General features: G+C 32.6%; 1 pseudogene; it reads right to left on the reverse strand.

Annotated features, from left to right (window-relative positions):
* Window positions 1–20420: 20420 nt before the first annotated feature.
* LOC101712385 (leucine-rich repeat protein SHOC-2-like) lies at window positions 20421–22231 on the reverse strand (annotated as a pseudogene).
* Window positions 22232–22622: the final 391 nt, after the last annotated feature.

A 22622-nucleotide genomic window follows, 5' to 3' on the forward strand; every position in this document is an offset into this window, starting at 1 on the left:
CAATTCCCAATGAGTAATGTAATTGTGTTGTATACCTACAATGTACCAATAAAATAATTTAATAAAAATCATAAAAGAGTAAAAAATAAAATAAAATATATAAAATAAAATGCATTACTTTCTTATAATTACATTAGAACAAAATCAGAATATACAAATCATCAAAATACCAACTACAGTGTTTAAATGTCTAGATATATCCTATGTAAAAAGATGGGAAGATTACAGCATCACCTTTCTATGAACAGGAGTTTGTAGCTCTGAAAATTGAAGTGTTCACTTATATACACTTTTGGCATATAAGACTGCTTTTACCATTTATTACCATTTCTATTGTTACTATTATTTATTTGGAAGATATACTATCTCAGATGAATACATAATGTAACAGTTGTTTCCATCCTGCATACAAGCTCTAATGTACTTATACTAAAATTGTATGTCAATATTTTTTGTCTTCCAATAATCAAAATAAAAATTACTAAAAAGAACAGAAAAAAAAGAAAAAGGCAATATATATGAGAATAACTTGATTTTTATTTGGAAAATAAATATAGGTGGTTCATAGTAATATTACATATGAATCAGTTTTGATTCATCTACATGTTATTTAACAACTTGGACTTCTATGAAGTGGAGAAATTTTGAAAGGATTGTTGTAAGAATAATCTCTAAGTTAAATAATGTTCTTATTAGGTAATGATGTATATTATTTGAAATATTAGAAATAGATGTATATGCATCACAGAAGACTTAAAAGCACACGGTCAATTTCAAGTGGTAAATTTCAGGGGCAACAGGTATTGTGTTATACAGGATTTATGTGAGCTGATTTTAATTTTTGGGATAAATTATTTAGAAACACTTTAAGCATGCATAAATCAGTATCATCATGGAGACTGACAGGAAAAGCCACCCAATAAATTAAAGAGAGTCATTGTATTTGGAGTATCAGTGTACAAGAGAGAAGAATCATGCATACAAATGAAGACCTCAAACTTAAAAGCCAATAATTCAAATCATGATAAATATTGGTTATGAAAAATTATTGCTAAATGTTCATATTTTAAAATTGATAGTTTTGTTAAGAGAAAGAATATAGAATACTAATGCACCATTTATAAATAGCAGGGTCTATCTAAGGCAATGCTTCTTAACCCTAGTTTTAAAAATATATACCTAAAATGCATCAATAAAATTTAACAAAAGATGGAGAGAAGGAAGGAGGAGTGACAGGAGAAGAGCATAAATTTAATTAAAATATGTTATGCATATGCACTTACTGCTACCAAGGAATGTAAATATGTAGTAGAATCATGTACTGATACAAAAAATAATGACCAGGCTTTGTAATCAATGCACTAACCTTCTTCATTGTTTCCCAACCATCAGAAAATTTTAAGCCAATATCAGAATATATATAAATACAGGAATATCTGAAGTATATTTTGAAACTCTGGCAAGTTACCTGAGCAGAAATGAAATCACAACCTGACTGTACATCTTCTTTTCAGATTGAATGAGCACACGACAGTAATTTAAGATGTGTACCATGGAAAGCATATATTGGAGAGGGACAGGAAAGACATGTGTACTGAATGACCATGTCTCTGCTCTTCCTGTGATCATTGCCTGTGATCCATGGCTGTCCTTCTGCTGTTGAATGAAGCAGGTAATACACACTGCCATGTCCTGTGATGAACCAGGAACTTCAAAAAGAAGAGCACAGAGAGTAAAGGATGCCTCCAGGCATGACAGGAAAGTATGTGTAGGGCTTTTAACAGGACAATTTGCCAGCATGCTCCTGGCAGGATGCCTTATATTTGATTTCAGACAGACCAATTCAAACATGACTTCCCTCTTTTTGCCCCCAATCCTGATGATAGTTACATAAAAATAGAATTATCCTTCCATTTCTGGAAAACAAAGTGAACATTATGATTTGCAGAAGACTGAACATATAAAATGAAATAATAAAAAATGAAATGAGATGAGATGAATGTAAAAACAAGCTGTACACCACTAGCTTAGAGCCTAGAGCCCCTCAAACATAGGTAGTGATAGTGTGATTGCTCACAGTGCAGAGAGGCTCAGCTTAAGGTTTTGTGGGGAAGGTCTCTGTGAAGTACAAGTGTAGGAGGAAAGTGAATGAGTTATACCCTCAACCCAACACAGAACACAAGATTCACTCTCTGCATAGTGGAAAGTTTTCTCTTAGTAACCCTTTAGTATACCAAAGCTGTCCTGTTAGTTCTGATGAATAGGAAAAATATTTCTGATAGTCCCTTCTCCCTCAGCACTTACTGGATAAAGCTGCTTCTGTGCTGAGTTATGGCCAATGTATGCAGATCTGAAGTAGTACTGGTAGGATAGGATAGAAAATATAAACACTACACAGAAATAAGACAAGGAAACTGAGATTTTAAAATTGTACTTAGCTGTAGATTTCAGACACAAAAGTTACTTTCTTTAATAGGTGCTATTCGAATTTTATATTTCAAGAGTTAGTTTCATTAATTTGTATTCCAAGGTAATTCTTAGAAGTTGTCAAATTTATTTCAAAAAATATTTTTGTAATATGCTTTCTATATCCTTTTAAATCCTGTAAAATCTGTGGTAATGTCTCCTAGATCTTGATATGGTAATTTAAAAAAATGTATAATTGTTATTGTGTAATAGAAAAAAAGGTCTAAAGGAGCAGGGGAAGTGGGAGGGGTAGGGAAAAGGAAAGAAGGGAAAAGAAAAAACACGACAAAAGGTTAAAAATGGAAACAAAGTCTTTGCAAATAGGGAAGGGTGGAGGGGGTGAAGGGAAGGCAGGGGAAGGGGAAAAAATAAGAACCAAGATACTCATGTAATCATACAAGACCCCAATGATGAATGTAACTGTATTTTATACCTAAAATGTACCAATAAACTTAATGGGAAAACAAAAGTGATGTATTTCATCCCAATCTCTAAGTACTTACTATTAATGGGGAAAGAAGTAAAGGGAATAAATTATCGAACATTTGAGACTCTTCCAATATTAAGCAGAAAGCACTAGATAGTATTTACTGAATTCATTTTTTACTTCCTTTTGAAAATATTAACTTGTATTTTATTTATAATGTTTATTGTGGTTCAATGGATATAACAAAAATCCACTGTTTTTGGCAATTTTCTGTGGATATTATTCAATGATACAAGTGACAATCACATTGTAAAACTATCTACCATGTCCATTTACCTAAACATGTTTAAGCTTATCCTTCTTTATGACAGAGAAGTACTCCATTGTCAATAAAAATCATATTTTCTGTCCCATTCATCTGTTAATGTGCATATAGGCTTTCTGAAATGTGGCTATTACAAATTTTGCTGCTATAAACATGCGTGTGCTATGATGCTTTTAATTATTTAAGAAAGATACCTAACGGGAATAGCTGGGGCAAATGGAACCTCTAGTGCATAATGATTTCCATAGTAGTTGTACCAATTTACACTCATCAACTACAGGAAAGGGTTCTTTTTTTTCCCCACAGTCTGACCAGGATTTGTTGTTGTTTGATTTCTTGATGATAGCCATTCTTTCTGGGGTGGGATGAAATCTCAGTGTTTTAATTTACATTTCTCAACAAACCACTTATGTTGATCATTTTAAATATTTATTTGCTGCTTGTGTTTCTTTATCTGAAAAAATGTCTATTTATTTTAGATACCAATTATGCAACTGGGGCTTTACATTTGGGACACCTTATTTTTTAAGTTCTTTATGTATTCTAGATATTAGCCCATTGTATGATGAATAGTTGGCAATTTTTTTCCTATTCTGTGGGTTGTCTCTTCACTCGGTTGGTGGTTTCTTTTGCTGTGCAAAAGCTTTTAAATTTGATGTAATCCAAATTTTTCATTATTATCCATGCAATTGGGGATTTGTTCACTAATTCTTTGCCAACACCTATGTCTTTAATAATTTTGCCTATTCTGTCTTCCAGCAGATTATGTGCTTTTGTTTAATATCAAGATCTTTGATCCACTTCAATTTTAGTTTAGTGACTGGGAGAGATATGGCTCTAAGATTAATCTTCAGCATGTGGAAACCCAGTTTTCACAGCAACATTTATGAAAGAAGCAAATTTTCTTCTAGTAAAGAGATGTGTCTCCTTTGTTAAAGATAAGGCAGCTGTGTGTGTTTGGAGGTGGTTCTGTATCTTCTGTTCTGTTGCATTGATCTTTGGATCTGCTTTTTGGCTAATACCATGTGGTGGTTGTCACAGTAGCTTTATAGAATAATTTCAAGTGAAGGATTGTGCTGCTCCTGCTTTGCCTTTTCCCCCAAGAATTTCTTCTGGTAGTCTAGATCTCTTCTAGTTCCAAGTGAATTTTAGGATTGTTTTCTTCAGTTATGTGGGGCATGTTATTTATATTTTGATTTGGATTGCATTAAATCTGTGTAAGAGTTTTGGAAATATGGCCATTTTCACTACATTAGTTGTGCCTGTCCAACAATAATGGATATAATTCCATCTTCTGATATCCTCTTTGACCTCCTTTTTCAGAGTTGTGGGTTTTTAAATGTAAAGCTCTTTTACTTTCTTGGGAATCAGGTTGATTACTAAGTATTTCATTTTTCTTGATGCTGTTATGAAAGGTATTGATTCCCTAATTTCTCAGTGAGTTTCTTATTTGTGTACAGGAATGCTATTGATATTTTAGTATTAACTTCATATCTTGCTGTGGCACTGAATTTGCTTATTAAATCTAGAAGCCTATTGGTGTAGATTTTGAGGTCTTCTATGTAGACTATCATGCCATCTGCAAATAATAATTTAAATTTTTATTTCATATGCTCATCTTTTATTTAACTCCGGACTCTTTGCTTGCAAGGTAGGTGTGGTGCCACTGAGCTAAATCCCTGGCCCCTATTCCAATACTCTTTAGGGTTTTCATCATGAATATGTGCTCCACTTAGTCAAATGCTTTATTTGTGTCCATTGAGATGATCATGTGTGTTTGTCCTTGCTTCTGTTAGTGTTAAGTATCACATTTATTGACTTGCTTATGTTGAACTATCCTTGAATTCCTGGTATGAATCCTCCTTGGTCATGGTGTATAATCTCCTTGATTATTTGCTGCATTCTGTTTGCCAGTATCTTACTGAAGAGTTTTGCATCTATTTTCATTGAGGCGATATTATTGTAGTTCTCTTTTTTGGTTCAATCCTATGTTGCTTTTGCTCTCAGGGTAATGCTTGCTTCCAGGAATGAGTTTTGGAGTATTACTCTCAATTTCTTTAAAGAGTGGGAATTTCATTAAAGAGAAGCAATGGTATTAGATCTTTTCTAATCTTCATGCAGAATTACACAGCAAATCCATCAGGACCAAAGTTTTTCCTTATTGGTAGTTTGTAGTTTTTATTACATATTTAAATTCATTAATATTCGATTGTTCAGAATTTTTATATCTTCTTTTTTTTTTTTTTTTTTGGTACCAGGGATCAAACTCGGGACCTTGAGCTTGAGAGGCAGGCGCCAGAACCACTGAGCTAAATCCCCGGCCCTAGAATTTTTATAACTTCTTTATTCATCTTTGGGCATTCATGTGTATTTAGAAATCTATCCATTTCTTCTAAATTTTCCATCTTATTTGAGTAAAGACTTTCAAAGTAGGTATTGATGATCTGAATTTCTATAGGATTTCTTATGGTTTCTCCCTTTAATTTCTAATTCCATGGATTTGGATCTTCTCTTTTCTTTACTTTTTAGATAAGTTAGCCTATGTATTTGTCTATTTTATTTAATTTTTCAAATAACCAAGTCTTTGACTAATTGACTCTATGTATTGTTTTCTTTAATTGCAATTGCATTCATTTCTGCTCTGGATCTTTATAATTTTCTTCTTGTACAAGCTTTGATCTTGAGTTGTTCCTATTTTTCTAGAAGTTTTAGACTGAGCATTAGATTATTTATTTCAGCTGGCTCCATTTTTCTGCTGTAGGAATTCACTAGTATAAAGAAATACAAGGAATTGTATGATGGCTTTCATTGTGTCCCATAAGTTCTGGTATGTTATGTTGGCATTATCATTCAATTGTAGAAACTGTTTAATTTCTTGTTTAATTTCCATGTGATTATATATTTTTGTGGATTCTTTTGCCTTTGATTCTGGTTACACTGCACTATGAACTGACAATATCCAAGGAATAATTCAATTATTTTGCATTTAGATAAGTATGTTATATGAGATAGTATCTAGTCTCTTTTGGAAACAGTTACATGTATTGCTGTAAATAATGTATATTCTGTTGTTTTGGGGTGCAACACTATGTAGATATCTACCAGGTCCATTTGTTCAAAGGTTTGAGTCACATCTGATAGTTCCTTGTTGATCTTTGTCTGGATTATTTGTCTATTTATGACAATGGGAAGTTGAGAACCTCCATTACAAATGTGTTAGTGTTTATCTAGCTTTTTATGTCTATTAATGTTTCTTTTATGTGGTTGAGCCATCAGTATTAGGTGTGTATATATATTTATTATTATTATTTCCTCTTGGATTGTTCCCTTAACAAGTATGTAATGACCTTCTTTGTCTCTTTTAATCAGTCATTGGTTGAAATCCATGCAAATAGTATGGCTACCCATGCTTTTTTCAAGGTTTCTGTTCCACGGAGTATTTTTTTCCATTCCTTAAATTTCAGTCTATGACGCTTTTTGAGTTAAACCTGTGTTCTTGTATGCAGCATATTTTTGGTTCTTTTTTCCTGATCCATTCTGCCAATCTGTTTTTTTTGATTGATGAATTGAAACCATTTACGTGGATAGTTATAACTGATTGGTTTTGAATTATCCCTGCCATTGTAATATTTTCCTGTTCATTTTCTTTTTCTTCTATTTAATTGTTTGCCTTTCCCTGTGAAGTCATTCTATATGGCTTAGTAGAATTAGTGTCTTTATTTTCTTTTTCTAGAATATTCTTCAGAAATTTTTGGAGTGCTGGTTTGGTGGCCAAGAATTTCTTCAGGTGTTCTTTATCATAGAAGTATCTTATTTCTCCATCAATTTTGAAAAAAAATTGGAGGGTACAAATATCACTTTGAGTTTTTTGTTTTTTTGATTTTTTTCTCTGTGACTTTAAGTACTTAATTATAGACTCTTCTTGACATAAGGGTTTGAATTTAGAAGTCCATTGTGATTCTGATGAGTTTTCCTTTATAGTTGCTTTATTTCTTTTCTCAAACAGTTTTTAATGTTATGGTACTGTGTTGAATTTCTAGAACCTTGACTACTATATGCCTCAGTGTGGATTTTTTTCTTTCATGGCTATTTGAGGTTCTACATATATGTTAAAGATGTCACATTACAGTGATATATGTATACCCATATTTATAGTAACACAGTTCATAATAAGTAAATCTTGGACACAATCTATATGCCTATCAATGGAAAAATGGATAATAAAAACATGATACTTACAAAAACTGGAAGAAAGACAAACTTGAGCCAGTTGGAGGAAAATGAATGCCACTTGTGACATTAATGTTAAAGGAAATAAATGAGGCATATAATGTTAAAAATCAAATAGTTTCTCTTGTATGAGAAATCCAAAGTATAAATCAGTAACAAAATAAAATGCACAGGATAGGAAGTAGGTAGATAGATCTTTTTCACATGGGAAGGGGACTAAGTAATGGAGACAGAGAGAAAGGAGATTAAAAAGTAATTAAAATATGCTATGATAGGAAAGGGTGCAGTTGGTGAATGAAGAGCAAGGGAATGTGGAAAAAATAAGAACCAAGATACATCATGGATTGGTAAAAGATGCCAATGATGAATGTAACTGTATTGTATACCTAAAATGGCCCAATAAACTTAATAAAAAAATATGCTATGGATTTGACCAAACACCACATTAAGAATATAAGCATTATATACTGCAAACATGTACAAAAAAATGGAAGTCTATCAAGAGATGGGTGGAGTGTTGAAAGAAGGAGAGAAAAAGGGAAAAAAGGAATTAAGATGTATTATGCACATGCAACAAGTCCCCACAAGAAATGTAAACATGTACTATAAACACTTATTATTAATATCAAAGTAAAATAAAAGCTATTGTGTAGAACTAAAAAAACCAAATGTTGACGATCTGCATAAAAAGAAACGCTTCTATGTTGTTGGAGGCAATGAAAAATAATACAATCACAATTTGAAATTGGTATGAAAATTTTTCAAACATCCCAAACAGAAATTCCATTTGACTGAGCTATAACTTCTCTGGGTGTCTTCCTTAAAGAATTAAAGACATCATATTACAATGATACATACATACTCATGTTTATTATGACACAACTCATAATAGCTAAATCTTAGAAGAAGCCCATATATGTATATCAGCAGATGTGTGGATAAAGAAATACAGTATATTTACACAGTGGAATACCATTCAATTCATAAAGAAGGATAAATTTGAATCATTTGCAGAAAATTAAATATATCTTGAACCATATTAATAATAAGACAAATAATTCAGCCACAGAAGTTTAAATGTCTCATGGTTTCTGTAATATGATAGCCACTAAATTATAAATTACTTAAAGAGAAAAGTAAAAGAGGCATGTTACAAAACAGGAATATGAGCTCCATAGACATTGAAGGAGGATATAAAGAAGCTGGCAGAGGAAAAGGCAGATCCAGCATATGAATGTAAAAGTCATCAAGATGTAAGTGTATGAATGAATTCCTCATTTAGAATGCAATCATTATCTATTGCAAACATATAGAAATAAAATTAAATAAAAATTGGATAAATTATCAAGCATGTTACCTAGAGGTAAAGATAATATACAACTGGTATATTCTTGGAAAGTTCGGAATTGATATTTATTAAGTGATTTCCACACAATAATGAAAGCTCTATGAAGTAATGCATGTGGCTTTCTAGATTTAGTGATTTCACAATTTATTATATTACAAAATACCATATTGTATCTAAGAAACACATGCAATTTTATTTGATCAACTAAAGAATAAAATTGAAAACTAATAACATTGAGAGAAAAAATTAACAGGAGAAGCCTTCTGATACTTTGCATCATTGTGGATAAAAAATGATCCATAAAGTTTCTGAGTGTTCCAACTATGTGTAACATAGCAAAAATTGTCCTGGCATGGTTTTCATGCAGAGCGTACATATGGATTACAACCAACCTGGTGACTTTGAAATCAATTAAAGAGAAAATTAATTTCTGCTGGAGGAAATAAAATGATCTCATCACCTTTTACCTCAGTACACATAAAATGCACTGAAAATTTTTCACTATCTTTTCTTCTTCCATTCCCAAGGGAGGTGATTATGTGGAGCCTGAAAAGATCATACAAGAATTTATTTAATTAGGTACTCTGAGAGTCAAATCCTTAAAATCTTAAAATATAAACACACCTGTGGGCACCCACCTTTATCTCTGTGGTCATCCTCTGTGAAAAGGCAAGTGGGTTTCTTAGGGGCAGTGCTTGCAGAACAGAAAGCTGCAGTGACAGCCATAGGAGAGGTGGCTGTGTCCCAGCAAGGGCAGGTGAAGGAAGAAGTGAAGGAGAAGGAGAGGTGTGTACTGGGCTTTCCCTCTAGAATAACAATACTCTGAAATACCCATTTTCAGTGTATGAAGGTGAAGTACATATATTTTGAAGCAATATTCATTTCCTTTAAGACTTGCTTTTTTCCAGCTATTCTCTGTTCTTCTCTCACTCTTTAAAAACGAAAACCTCTGCTCAATAGGAGTTCTAGTCTGGAGAGTCTAGAACTCTTCACCACTCTTTATAAGTGCAGTCTATCATATTTTTATTTTGTTCTTTAACTTTTAATTTCTGTGGTACATGTTTAGTTCATGTTTGCAGTACATAATGATTGCATTCATATTCAGGTGTACCTACCATATCTTAATTGTCTTTTCCCTTCTGTCTTTGCTCCAACTCCTGGTAACTTTCCATTTTGCAAAATTCTATGTCCCTCTTTCCTATTATCTATCTTTTATTCTGCTCATTCATTCATTTCTACTTTGAATTTCTCATAGAATAGAAACCATGTGACATTTAAGCTTGGGTGCCTGATTTATTATGCCCAATATTATAGTCTCAAGGTGCATCCTTTCTCTTACATAGTCTTTTACTTATTAACTACATTCTGAAAGTCTTTTATGTATGAGGTGTTGTCTAACTTGTTCCAATTTAAGTGGTGTTTTTTGTTATATTCCTACCTATATTTGCACATTCCACTTTCTGATAGCCCTTATTTTTCCATATGACTATAATTAAAGTTTCACCTTAGCGTCCACAATAGCATCTACAAAACAAATTATTTCTGATGTTTAAAAAATTACTACAATTTACCACAAATATTTTAGTGGATTTTTTGTTTGCTTATTAGCTTGTTTGAACTCAGGACCTTACACTTACAAGGCAGGTGTGGTGCCCCTCAGCTAAATCCCCAGCCCCGATATTTTAGTGGTTTAAAGTAACATTTTCTTTTGGCTATGGTTTGAACACAAGCAATCAGTGAGTTAGAAAAACATCTTGGTTTCATTATTTGCTTATAGACTTCATACTAGATATTGAGCAGGTAATCACTGTTAAATTTTCTCAAACACATTCTTCTGTTATAATTGTGGTTAGGGCCTATATTTGTCAGTTTATTATTGTGACAAATTATGGTAACCAACATCTTATTCTTACAATATTCTTACAATCTCTGTTCCTCATTAATCATGTGTTATTCTTTTCAAATAAGTATTAATGTCATTTATTTAATTCTACTAATTAGTTTTGGGTCTGTATCAAGGATTGTGATAAGCTGCATGATTTCATATAGTGTTATAGTAATCATATTAATCTTGACAATTAGAATACATCAAACATATGTACATTTTCAGAACCTACACCATGACAAGCACAGTATAAACTCCTCACAAGACACATGTTGAGTAGCAGCTGTCACAACCTCAAGGTAAGCATCTGATAGTGAAGCCACACACTCTGTTCTCTCTGTCTAAAGTGTTTCATCCTTCCTCATTTCCTATGATTGACAGTTTAATTCTTCCTGTTTCAGAAAGATATGCCTACCCACCTTCTCAGACAAACATGCTCTACAATATTTTTTCTCTTAATTAAATATTTTTCTCTTAATTAATTGAAAACTACTAGGTATTCATTATAGTGAAGCTTTTTGGCACAGGGAATGTAAATTTTTACAAGTCTATATTCTGACATTTAATGCTTACACAGTAATTCTCTTCATATAACTTGTGAATATTTTAATCATGTCCATCAATATATATTTGAGTCATTAAGTTTGCTGTTTTAAGACTACATTTCCACTCAAGAGAATAGACACATGAGATTACATGAACACATAAGCTTAGGATTTTATTTTAATGGTGGTTGTTTTCCTTACCTCCTTTTTTCTATGTAGTACAGATGCTTTTTCCTCTAATAAGAGATAGATGGCAGGCCCTCTAAAATAATCTATATTTATAATTTAAAAGGGCTATATGGCAGGTCAAAAAGATAAGAGATCAATTATATTTATATGAATTCCTTTCAAAGGTGACAAAGTTTAAAAAGATATTGCTAAATGAGAGCCATCTAAGTTATATTTCCTGAGAGATAAAGAACAAAATTCATGTTTATATGATTCTCCTTGTAAGGCAGGAGCCAGAGGAAAAATTATTTTATTTAATTTTGTTTTAATTTTACCTTGTGCTAACTGTGTACTGTTCCTACTGAAGACAATATGTGTTTGCAGTTAATAGAGCTTAAATTATTTTTCAGCATAGTAAATATATTATGCTGGTTGGACAGGATTGTATTCCAGAATGTTAGACTTACGAAGCAAGCTTTTAAATCAGAGCTCTGCAATATACTTTAAGAGAATTATGTGTTCAAAATAATATAATAAAAAAGAAAATATAGACATGAATAGATAGAATGATAGCTGTCATTTACTGAGATGCACAATGAAAATGAAGGCATATTTTGAAGTTTTACAGTGTATCACTAGTAACCATGTGTTTAGAAAGAAAAATGTAGCACTGAGAATTAACTGTTACATACCAATGAGTTGTCAAACTGTAGACTAAAATTTTGTGTAAGAATCACTGTTTAATAACTATTGTTATGGTAGTAAAATAAAGATGTATACAGATTATCTAAGAAATAGATGAAAAGTTTTCAGTTATATTTGAGAATTGATATCAAACAAAAATTTAAATATAGCCATGAATTAAAAATTGAAAATAAAACAACTGAGTCAATGATATAAAGACAGAAGGAATATCTGATAAATTAAAGAAAATATGAATTAGTCTTCACATTTTAAAAGGGAAATTGCTGCCATTCAGCTGAATGAACCACTGCCAGCGAGTGACACAATATGATTGAAAAGCATTCATGGGGAGATGATATTATGGGGTGGTAACCACCTGAAGAGCCAATGGTTGTCCATTGGACACTGCTGTTTCTTGCTTCTCCTAAAGATAAAACAGGGACATGCATGCATATTACCACATAGGACTATCACAGTTCATCCTACTGGGCCTCTCAGAGGATCCAGAAGTTCAGTCCATTCTCTTTGGACTCTTCTTGTCCAGGTACCTGGTCAAAGTGCGTGGGAACCTGCTCATCATCCTGGCCATTACCACAGAAACAGATTAAAAAATAGAAAAAAAAATAGCTCAGAACATGCTGGAAGCCATGAATGCCCAGCATAAGAAAGAAATGGACTCCATGAAACAGATTCAAACAGGTATTCAGATGCTGACCTTGAGGTTGTGACAGCTACTGCTCAACATTTATCTTGTGAGTGGTTTCCAAGGTGCCTGTCACAGTGCAGGTTCTAAACAAGTACATATGTTTGATGTACACTAAACAGCCAGATCAAAACTTCTACTTTCACACTGCAAATTTAAATCCAGTTTAAATTTCTCCTTTACCTGTAAAGGTGCAACTTACCACAAGCCTTAATATGGAAATATAACTAAGTAGCAAAGTTAAAAAAAGATATCCTTGGCCAGAGATTTAGCTCAGTGTCACCATACCTGGCTAAAAAGTGCAAGGCCCTGAGTTTGATCCCTTGTACCAGAAAAAAAAAAATCAATATCTGTAGCTATTGTAGAAGATGTTGTTTACCATAATTCATCACAAAAATGGGTCAATGAATAAAAACCCTAACCAGGATCATAATAGGAAACTATATGTGAGAAAAATTTAAATTTACCTGATTAGCATCACATGTGAGGACTATAAGCAAATAATGAATAGAAAGATGGTTTTCTAACTCAGAGTGCTTAAGTTCAAACCATGGCCAAATGGAACTCTTCCATTAGTCTTTAGAGTATTTGCATTAAACTCATGAAAATGAAAGATGATGTCTCCAACATTAGTCATTCAATATTTTCCTGAACATGTAAAGAGACAGGTGCTATGAAAAAAGTAAATTAAATCGATTATAAAATATAGCAAATGACAATGACTTTGGTAGGTGCGATTGTAGACACTAAGAAGAAACTATAAATAGGAAAAATAGGGATTATCTGAAAGTGGAATCTGCCTATGAAAATAGATAAGGAATACAATAGACAAACACCACTGAAATTGGAACAAGTTAGACAACACCTCGTATATAATAGTTTTTCAGCATGTAGTTAGTAAGTAACTGGATGCAGGAAAATGGATGCACCTTGAGACCATAATATTAGGTGAAAGAAATCAGACACACAAACTTAAAATTCAAATAATTTCTCTTATATGAGAAACTAAAAAAATAAGTGACAGATAGATAAAAGATAAGTGAAGATGGATGAAAGGAAACTGGTTGATAGACATTTTGCAAAAGGGAATGTGACCAAGAGATTGAGGGAGGAGCAAGGGAGAGAAGAGTATAAAAGTATATTAGGATGTATTATGTGTACCAACTCCCAACAATGATTGTAATCATTATGTAAGGAAATCATGGACTCATAGAAATTAAAATGTGAAGACTAAGGAAACTTGATAGGTGACTACAACTTATAAGAAAGAGTAGTAAAAAGGTGGAAACTGTCCAGTAAAATAGCTCTTATTAGACACACATTTTAGTTTCTAATGCCTGATAAAAGGAAGTAGAACAGATGGAAAAGCCAGCCCTCATTGAAAATCAAAGTTGCTTCAAACTTTTCAGACAGCTTTATCTTCAGGTAGCATTTATTTCCTCTGGGAGAAACTAATTTTCTCTTAAGTTTGATTTCAAAGTCACAAGGTTTGCTCTAAGCAATATGTAATTTCTTTATGGATCAACCTTTGGAAATTTTATAGATCATTTGTTGCCTACAATGACACAGACTATCAGAAATCTTTTCTCATTCATTTTAACTCAACTTTTTAGGTTCCAATTATATTGTTAAGATGGTCAAATAAAATTCCATGCATTTCTTATGTAGAAGGCTATGTTGAGAATATAATACATTGTGAAATCACTAATATAGAATATTATATGCATTATCTCAAAATAGTAATCATTTTTTTGGGGAGAATAATCAACATCCATTCAGAACTTTTCAAGAATATAATATGTTATCATTAGTTGCCCTTAACAAGTTTTATAATTTATCTCATTTTTACTTACTCTTATCTGTATATATGTGCAATATGTAATAATTATTTTCATAATTGGAAATTGGTGCACAGACATATAATGTCTTGCTCATTTTTACTTTGCTACCTCATCTTTCCCCTTTCCCCACTTCATCACAACCTGCATAATCTCTATGGAATCCTTTCCCCTGATTCTTAACTTGTCTCTTTTACTTTATCTTTAAACAATTTATATTTTTGGGCTCTCATACTAGTGAACTCAAGTGATGTTAACCTTGTGTGGCTGACTTATTACTATTATTACTACTGTGATCTTAAGATACATCCATTTTCCCACACATGATTTCAGTTTATCCTTCCATACAGCTGAGTGGTACTCCACTGTGTAACCATATTCTTTTAATCCATTCATCTGTTGATAGACATATAGGCTGCTTCCAAGATTTAGCCAGTATGGGTTGTCCAGCTATAAACAGGAGTATGTATCACTGTAATATGAGGACTGTAATTCTTATAGGAGGACGCCCACAAGAGGTTTAGGCAGGTCAAATGGAATTTCTTTTGTTTGAGGAATCATCTTTCCAATTTCCATTGTATGTGTAGTACATACATTCAGAAGTTTCTTTTCTCCACAAAGTCAGGAACATTTTTTGTTCTTTGTGTTTTTGAAGGTAACCTTTACTTTATTATATTTTATTTTGTTTTTCTTAATATATGTTTGTAGCGCACAATGTTTACATTCCTTCTGTGGATTTGTACATCTACATAAAACAGCCTAATTCCTTATTCATCCACTTTCACTCCTATCCCTTCCCCTTCCCATGCTAGTTTGTTTTGTAAAGACAAGTCTGCTATTTATACCACTAATTATTTATAATATATAATTATATATGTATATATACTTTTAAGACCATACTTCAATAACATTTTATATATATATATATATATATACATATATATATATATATATACTAACTTTCCACAAAGAATATAGTCATTATGTAATGGAATCACATACTAGTTAAATTATACTGAATGAAAATAGTTTAAAAGATTTCATTATAAACAAATAAAAATGTTTAAAAAAACAATATATTTAATATTTTTCAAACATTGCATAATGTATAACTGTAACAATACATTAATAGTACCCATTAAAATATATGTTTTATTTTTCTATGCATCAACTATAGATAAATTTAAAAATTAAAATTAAATACAAATGAGAAGATTAAAACAAAATCAGAAAGAAAAGAGGAGACTTTAAAAGTTATAATTCATATATGCAAAAATCAGAAGGGAATATTATAAGATTTTATATCCCCATAAATTGAAAAATATAGAAGTTGTTTACTTAAATATTTAAGATAACCTACAAATATTGACTCATAAATGTCCTACAAGATAAATGGTGCATAATATAAGTTTTGACATAGTGTAGTAGTTCTTTTTTTAAATTTTACTTAATTTTATTGGTATACTTTTGATATACTTAGTGATAATATTTACCATAGGAAATTTGTACCTATACATAATATACCTTGATTCTTCTTTTTTCATTCCCCTCACCTCCTTATTTACAAAACGTGTGTTTCTATTTTTTTCTTCCATTCTCTTTTCTTTTCCTTTTTCCTTGTATCTCTGCCCCTGTCCTCTCTCTTGTTTCTCTTCCAATTTGAACATTTTCTTTCTGTTTCTCAATATCTAACATCCATTTTGGTCCTTATTTACACTTTCAGTTTCTCACAACAGAGAAACAGTGCAATCTTTAAACACCATGCTTCAGATTTATTTCACTGAAAAGAATATTCTCAAAGGGCATCCCATTTAATCTAAAACTTCCTCAAATTTATCATTCAGTATGGCAGAGTAGTACTTGGTTGTATGTAAAAAGCACATATTTTCTTTATCCATTCATCCATTTATGGGCATCTAGGCTATTTCCAACATTTACATATTACAAATTGTCCTGCTAGAAAAAGGGGTGTGCATATATCTCCGTGGCATAATGCTTTTAACTCTTTCAAGAAGACATCAAGAAGGCAAGTAGCTGTGTCAAAAGGAACCACTAGTTTTAGTTTTTGTGAAGAATCTCCACAGTGATTTTCAGAGTATTTGCATGAGTCTACACTGTGAGGAAAAAGAAGGGAGCCTTTTTCCCCATAGCACTGCCAGCATTTGTTATTAGTTTATTTCTTGATGACAACCTATATTATGTGAGGGTTTTTTAAAATCATGAATAAGTTTTGGACATTGACAAATGATTTTTCTGTATCTATTGGGATGATTATGTGATCTTTGTCATCCTTGGGTTGAATGCTACCTGGTAATGGTTTATGATCTTGATAACTTGCTGCATTCTGTTTGCCAGTATCTTATTGTGAATGTTTGCACCTGCATTCAGTAAGGAGATTGGCCTTTAGTTCTTTTTAGTTCAATCCCTTTCTGGATTCATTACCAGGGTAATGCTTGCTTCCAGGAATGATTTTGGAAGTATTGCTTCCCTTTCAATTTCATTAACGAGTTTGAAGAGCAGTGTCTTTATATATTCTCTAAAGTTCTTATATAATTTAGGAGTGAATGCATCGGGACTTGGGCTTTTCTTTGTGGGTACATTTTAAAAATTTACTTCTTCAATTTCATTTACTGATATTGGATTATTTAGAATATTTATATCTTTTTGATTCAGCTTTGGGAATTCATATGTATCCAGGAATCTGTCCATTTCTTTTGAGTTTTCCATCTAACTAGAGTACAGTTTCTCAAAATAGGTATTGATGATCATATGGTTTTTCAGGATCTATTGTGCTTTCACCCTTTTAATTCTTTTTTTGGTACCGGGGATCAAACTTGGGACCTTGCACTTGTGAGGTCAGCGCCAGAACCACTGAGCCAAATCCCCGGCCCTTCACCTTTTTAATTCTTAATTGCATGAATTTGAGATTTTTTCCTTTTTTGATCAGGTAGTCTAAGGGTTTGTGTCTTTTATTTACTCTTCCAAAGAACCAACTCTTTAATTCATTAATTCTTTGTATGGTTTTCTTAGTCTCAGTTGCTTTAATTTTGGAACTGATCTTTATAATTTCCTCCCTCATATGGGCTTTGGGCCTGAATTTATCTTCTTTTTCTATAATTTTGAGGACCAAGATTGGTTTATTTATTTGAGATTGCTCTGGTTTTTCTGCTGTGAGAATTCACTGTTATAAATTTCCCTTGTAGGACTGCTTTCATTGTATCCCATAAATTTTAGTATGTCATACTGGCATCGTTGTTGTAGAGTTGTGAGGGAGACAGTGGTTGGAGGAGTGACTCTTGGGGTCATAATTTCTCATCTCTTTGGATAATGCACTGAGAGTACCCACAAGGGAAGCCTGCTACATGCAACACTTAAACTCTAATATTTATAAAGTTTGTGTTCTTTGATCTTTCAGGAGGAATGCAGTACAGAATTTTGACTTCTCTAATATTGGATTTAGAGTCATCTGTCCCTCCAGATGAGTCCCACTAAATAATCCAATAGGCACTCAAAAATGATCATAAATTAATGTTCTCATAGTGATGAAAAGAATGATAGTAACTGTGTGAGGCTCTGAAGAATGATCTTTTCAATGCATCTCATGATCATTTATCTATATAACCACACCTAAATAGAATAAAATATACTATATTAATTGCATCCTTGAGGATAAAAACATAGAATCAGACCATGAAAATCTAGTCACAGGACACCTTGGCCATGCTCTCTTTCTGATACCATTATGGCATATCTTTTCCCTTTCACTGCAGGTAATGACTTTCATTAACTGAGCTCTTCCATTTCAACTTCTGGTGGAACAATGTAGATTATTTTTGTTGTAGCAAACATAGGAAGGATAGTAGATATTCAGACAGGAATCATAAAAAGGTGTTAACATATGACAGTTCATGGGAAATCACTCCCTTTTTTCTCCTCTTGGATTTTGCTTCAATTGTCCATTCTTTTTTTTCAAGGTAGAACTGTAAACAAATTCCTTTTGTAAACAAAATTTTAACTGAAAAGCCACAGTAGATGGAAAAGAAGAAAGGATATTACTTGGTAAAATCCAGTGACATCTACAATAGTTTTACAGCACATTTAAGCATTCTAGGGTTTTATATCTTCACCTGTCTTCCATTTCTTAGTTGCTCCTTATAAAATTGTCAATTGTGAATATAGGTTTAACCTCAAGGATAGTCCTGAATTTGAGTTCCAGAAAAAGCAAAACACTCAAAATTTCTTTCAATTTTATAGTCTTAATTAAAAAAAATTGTTTAGAAGACAATACCTAACTAAATGGGATAAAAAGCAGCAATATGTAATTATATATAATAGTTATTCACTGTATGGAAGTGTTTTTGTATGATATCAAGAATGCACTTGCTCTGTCTATCTCAATATAAAATGACAAACCAATACTACCAAAAGAAGGGCATTACATAAGGGGCACACATTTGCAATTTTGCTAGTCTAAAAGGGACTAAAAAGAAAAAAAAAATCAGATAGTACATGCACATCTTACATATTTTCCATGGACTTTCCAATGGCTTCTAAGCAAAGTTCCTCTTTTCCACAACTGTATTAACAACTACCTAGAAAGGAGAGTTTAAAAGTGATGGTACTAAACTATATTGTTTGAAGCCCATGCCCCACAAATGGAGAAAATTGCATTTCGTTCACCAGCAACACAGCACATTGTAAAGACATTTTTCTTAGACACAGATATTCCAGAACAAAAAGATGCACAAGGCAATTCAAGATATAAAACCATAGTACACTGCTAAATAACCTCAAAATGTACATATATTACAGTTTTCAAAAAAGACATCCATTTCATTATACAAGAATAGGGAGAAAAGTCCTTAAAGTTACCTACTGTAGTTTATGATATAATAAATAGATATCTATATAGTATTGTATATACATATATATAATTTGTTTATGTATAATTTATTCACCAAATTTGTTAGTTTTTGTGGATTTGCAATTTTCAGAAATGAAAAAAATTCTTTTTACTACAAATTTCTATTCCATCAAACTTAAGAAAACATATTTATACTAGGAAAGGTTTCAATACCCTACACCTATCCAAAGACTTACCTCAGATTTTGCTCCACAACTCATCAGATATGTAAAATTAAACAAATTTTAAATTTTTTACTCACTATATATTTTTATTTTGCTAGTTGTTTTAATAGTATATATCTTAATATTTAAATCAGCAGATGCAAATTCTTTAATGAGGATAGAATCTCTAGTTGTGACTAATGAAAACACAGCAAATTAAAACAAACAAAGAAATCCAACAATATACTCTGACTGTAAACAATATATAAAATTTAAATCTCAAATTTCAAAATAAGTAAAAGAAATATTCCACCTTTAGGGCCTATCATATTTAAAGATTTGACAATTGGCAAGGGGAAATGTTTATGAAAAGTTGCAACAAAATCATTTGCCTTTATATTTTCCAAGACAAATGTATATAAATAACTATACTACCTCTGTTCTGTAAATTTAATAAATTCATAATTTGTTAGCAATTTTTAAGCAAACTGGCATATCAGATTTACACAACAGAATAATATCCATCAAATTCAGGAAAGAAAACTTATGTAAGGCATTTGTACAGAATTTTTAAAAATCTAAATGGCTGTGATTCCTTTATTACCAGAAACACATAATGCATTCTTTATATATCTGTCATATATATCAATTTCTACATAAATAGACACAGATACAGATGTGAAATGTGAATGGAAGTCTGATTCTGAATAGTGTGTAGGACATGCACATCTGTATCAAACCATGGTAAGATACGGACCCTGCATCTTTAAGAACTGAATGATAAAAGAAGGTCCCCCAGCAACAATCTGAGTGGGGAGGTGACTGGGTGGGCACTTCTCAGTATTTATGATTGAGAGCCTGCTGCAGAGAGCTAGCTCAAAAGGAAGGCTGTGCAAGTTGGGGTGTCATTCAAATACAGTCCTTCTAGATTCTCCAGTGTACCAATTTCCTCGGGAAGATGAGTCAGCAGATTTTCTCAGGGGCCCGGGCATATGAGATGCGTGAGGTGACAAATGCCTCTGGGAAGCTTGGTCAACTGGTTATTTGTCAAGACTTATTTCTGTAAATCCTTAAAATAAGCAATTTCATTTGGCAAGGATTCCAATTTGTTCTCCTCTAGATCCGAATCTCTTAATTTCCTAAGATTCCCAAGACCATGGGGAATTGTCTTTAAAAGATTGTTTGTTAATATTAGAAACTCAAGAGAAACTAGACAAGAAACATCCTCATGGATCTTTGAGCTAATCAGTAGCTACATTCAATTTCACCATACTTGTCCAAGTTCCAAAATCCAAAGGAAGTGATGTTAACTGATTGTCCTTCATATTCAGGTTACTTAATACTTTTGCTCTAGAGAAAATTTCAAATGGGATTTTATTGATTTGACTGTGTTCCATGTTGAGGGAATAGATGGTAGAAGACTGAGATGGACCACCCACTGGATATAACTGGAAGCAATTTATAGCTAACATCAAACTATTCAGTTTTAGAAGACTGGATAAAAGACTTTCTGGTAAAGTAGAAATGTTATTGTTCTCTAAATTAAATTTTTCAAGTTCACTGGATTTTGCTAGTGATCTGAGTATTGCTTACAGTCTACTATATCTTAGCCAAAGAAGACTTAAACTGGACAAGTTTCCTATCATATCAGGGAGGTCCAGAAGTTCATTATGCTGCAGGTCCAGGTTGGTAATCTGTGTGCAGTAGCCAATCCTCTTTGGAGGTGTTCAAGTTGATTGTGAGCTACAGCCAGTGTAATGAGGTTACATAAGTCATCAATTTCACCAGGTAGTTATTTGATTTTGTTCTCTCAAGTGCTAAGCACACTGAGTTTTGTGAGGTTTTTGTTGTCCTTTTCCACAGTAGTTATACGATTAAAGCAAAGGTAGACAGTGGTGAGAGAATCTAACCTATACACCACTGAAGGAATTTCTCTCAGTTTATTATGCTGCATATCAATCATCTGAAGCTTCTTCAAGTTAACAAGAGAGTCAGGTCCTGAGTTTGATCCCCGGTACCAAAAAAAAAAAAAAGAGAGAGAGAGAAAGAGAAATAGAAAGAGAGAATCAGGCAAACTGGTATGTGAATATTCACTTAGAGCCATTGTCATGAGATTTACTAAACAGGCCACCTCTGCTTTGAGGGACTGTAATTTGTTACTGTATAAAGTTATGCTAATTGAATCAATTCTGATTGATGATGGCAATATGTATATAGAGGTTTTGGATTAGTCCAAATGCACTGAATTTTCTTACCACCATTTGTTGAGCTCCTTAATTACTTCTGCATTACTGGATTCTTTTCCTAGTTCCAGGTGCTGGATTTGGCTGTTTGTGTAGTCAACTGAAAAAGCAACCCTTGGGTGGGCAGCATTGGACTCTCTGTGACCATCTTTGGCATCTTTCCCTTTGGTTTTAGGTTCTTTTTCTTTGCTTTCTTTTCCAAAACCTCCAGAGGCTTTTGGCTCCTTTTCTCTTTCCTTGGCTGTTGGTACTTTAGGATCTTTCTCTTTAGAGTGTTTTTCTTTTCCCAAAGTAGTACTCATGGTGACTCAAACATGGATTAAAAATCTACATGAACTTATTTTATTTTGTTTGCCAGAAATCCAGATTCAAAGATGAAGTGACAAGATCCTGCACAATCAAAAATGTGTTGACATGAAGACATAATCAGCACAGAATCATATCCATCTGTTTCATGTTGGCTCAAAAAGCACTAGGTCCATTTATAATAACTCATTCCAAGTGGTGAAAGGGTGCTGGTCAATCAATGAATCATTAGAATTCCATCAGGAGCCCCAACTCCACTATCCCTGCTCACCTCCTTCCTCCTCTTGCCCCTCCTCTCAATTGTCCATTCTTCTTTCATTTTCATAAGTTTTCTTCATCTCGAGGAAGACATGAATTCATGATGTTGGGTTTTAGTCAGAAAACACA

Source organism: Heterocephalus glaber, unplaced genomic scaffold (genome assembly GCF_053883595.1).
Source record: "Heterocephalus glaber isolate CG9 unplaced genomic scaffold, H.glaber_assembly_v1.0 deba00001266, whole genome shotgun sequence".
NCBI lineage: Eukaryota > Metazoa > Chordata > Mammalia > Rodentia > Bathyergidae > Heterocephalus > Heterocephalus glaber.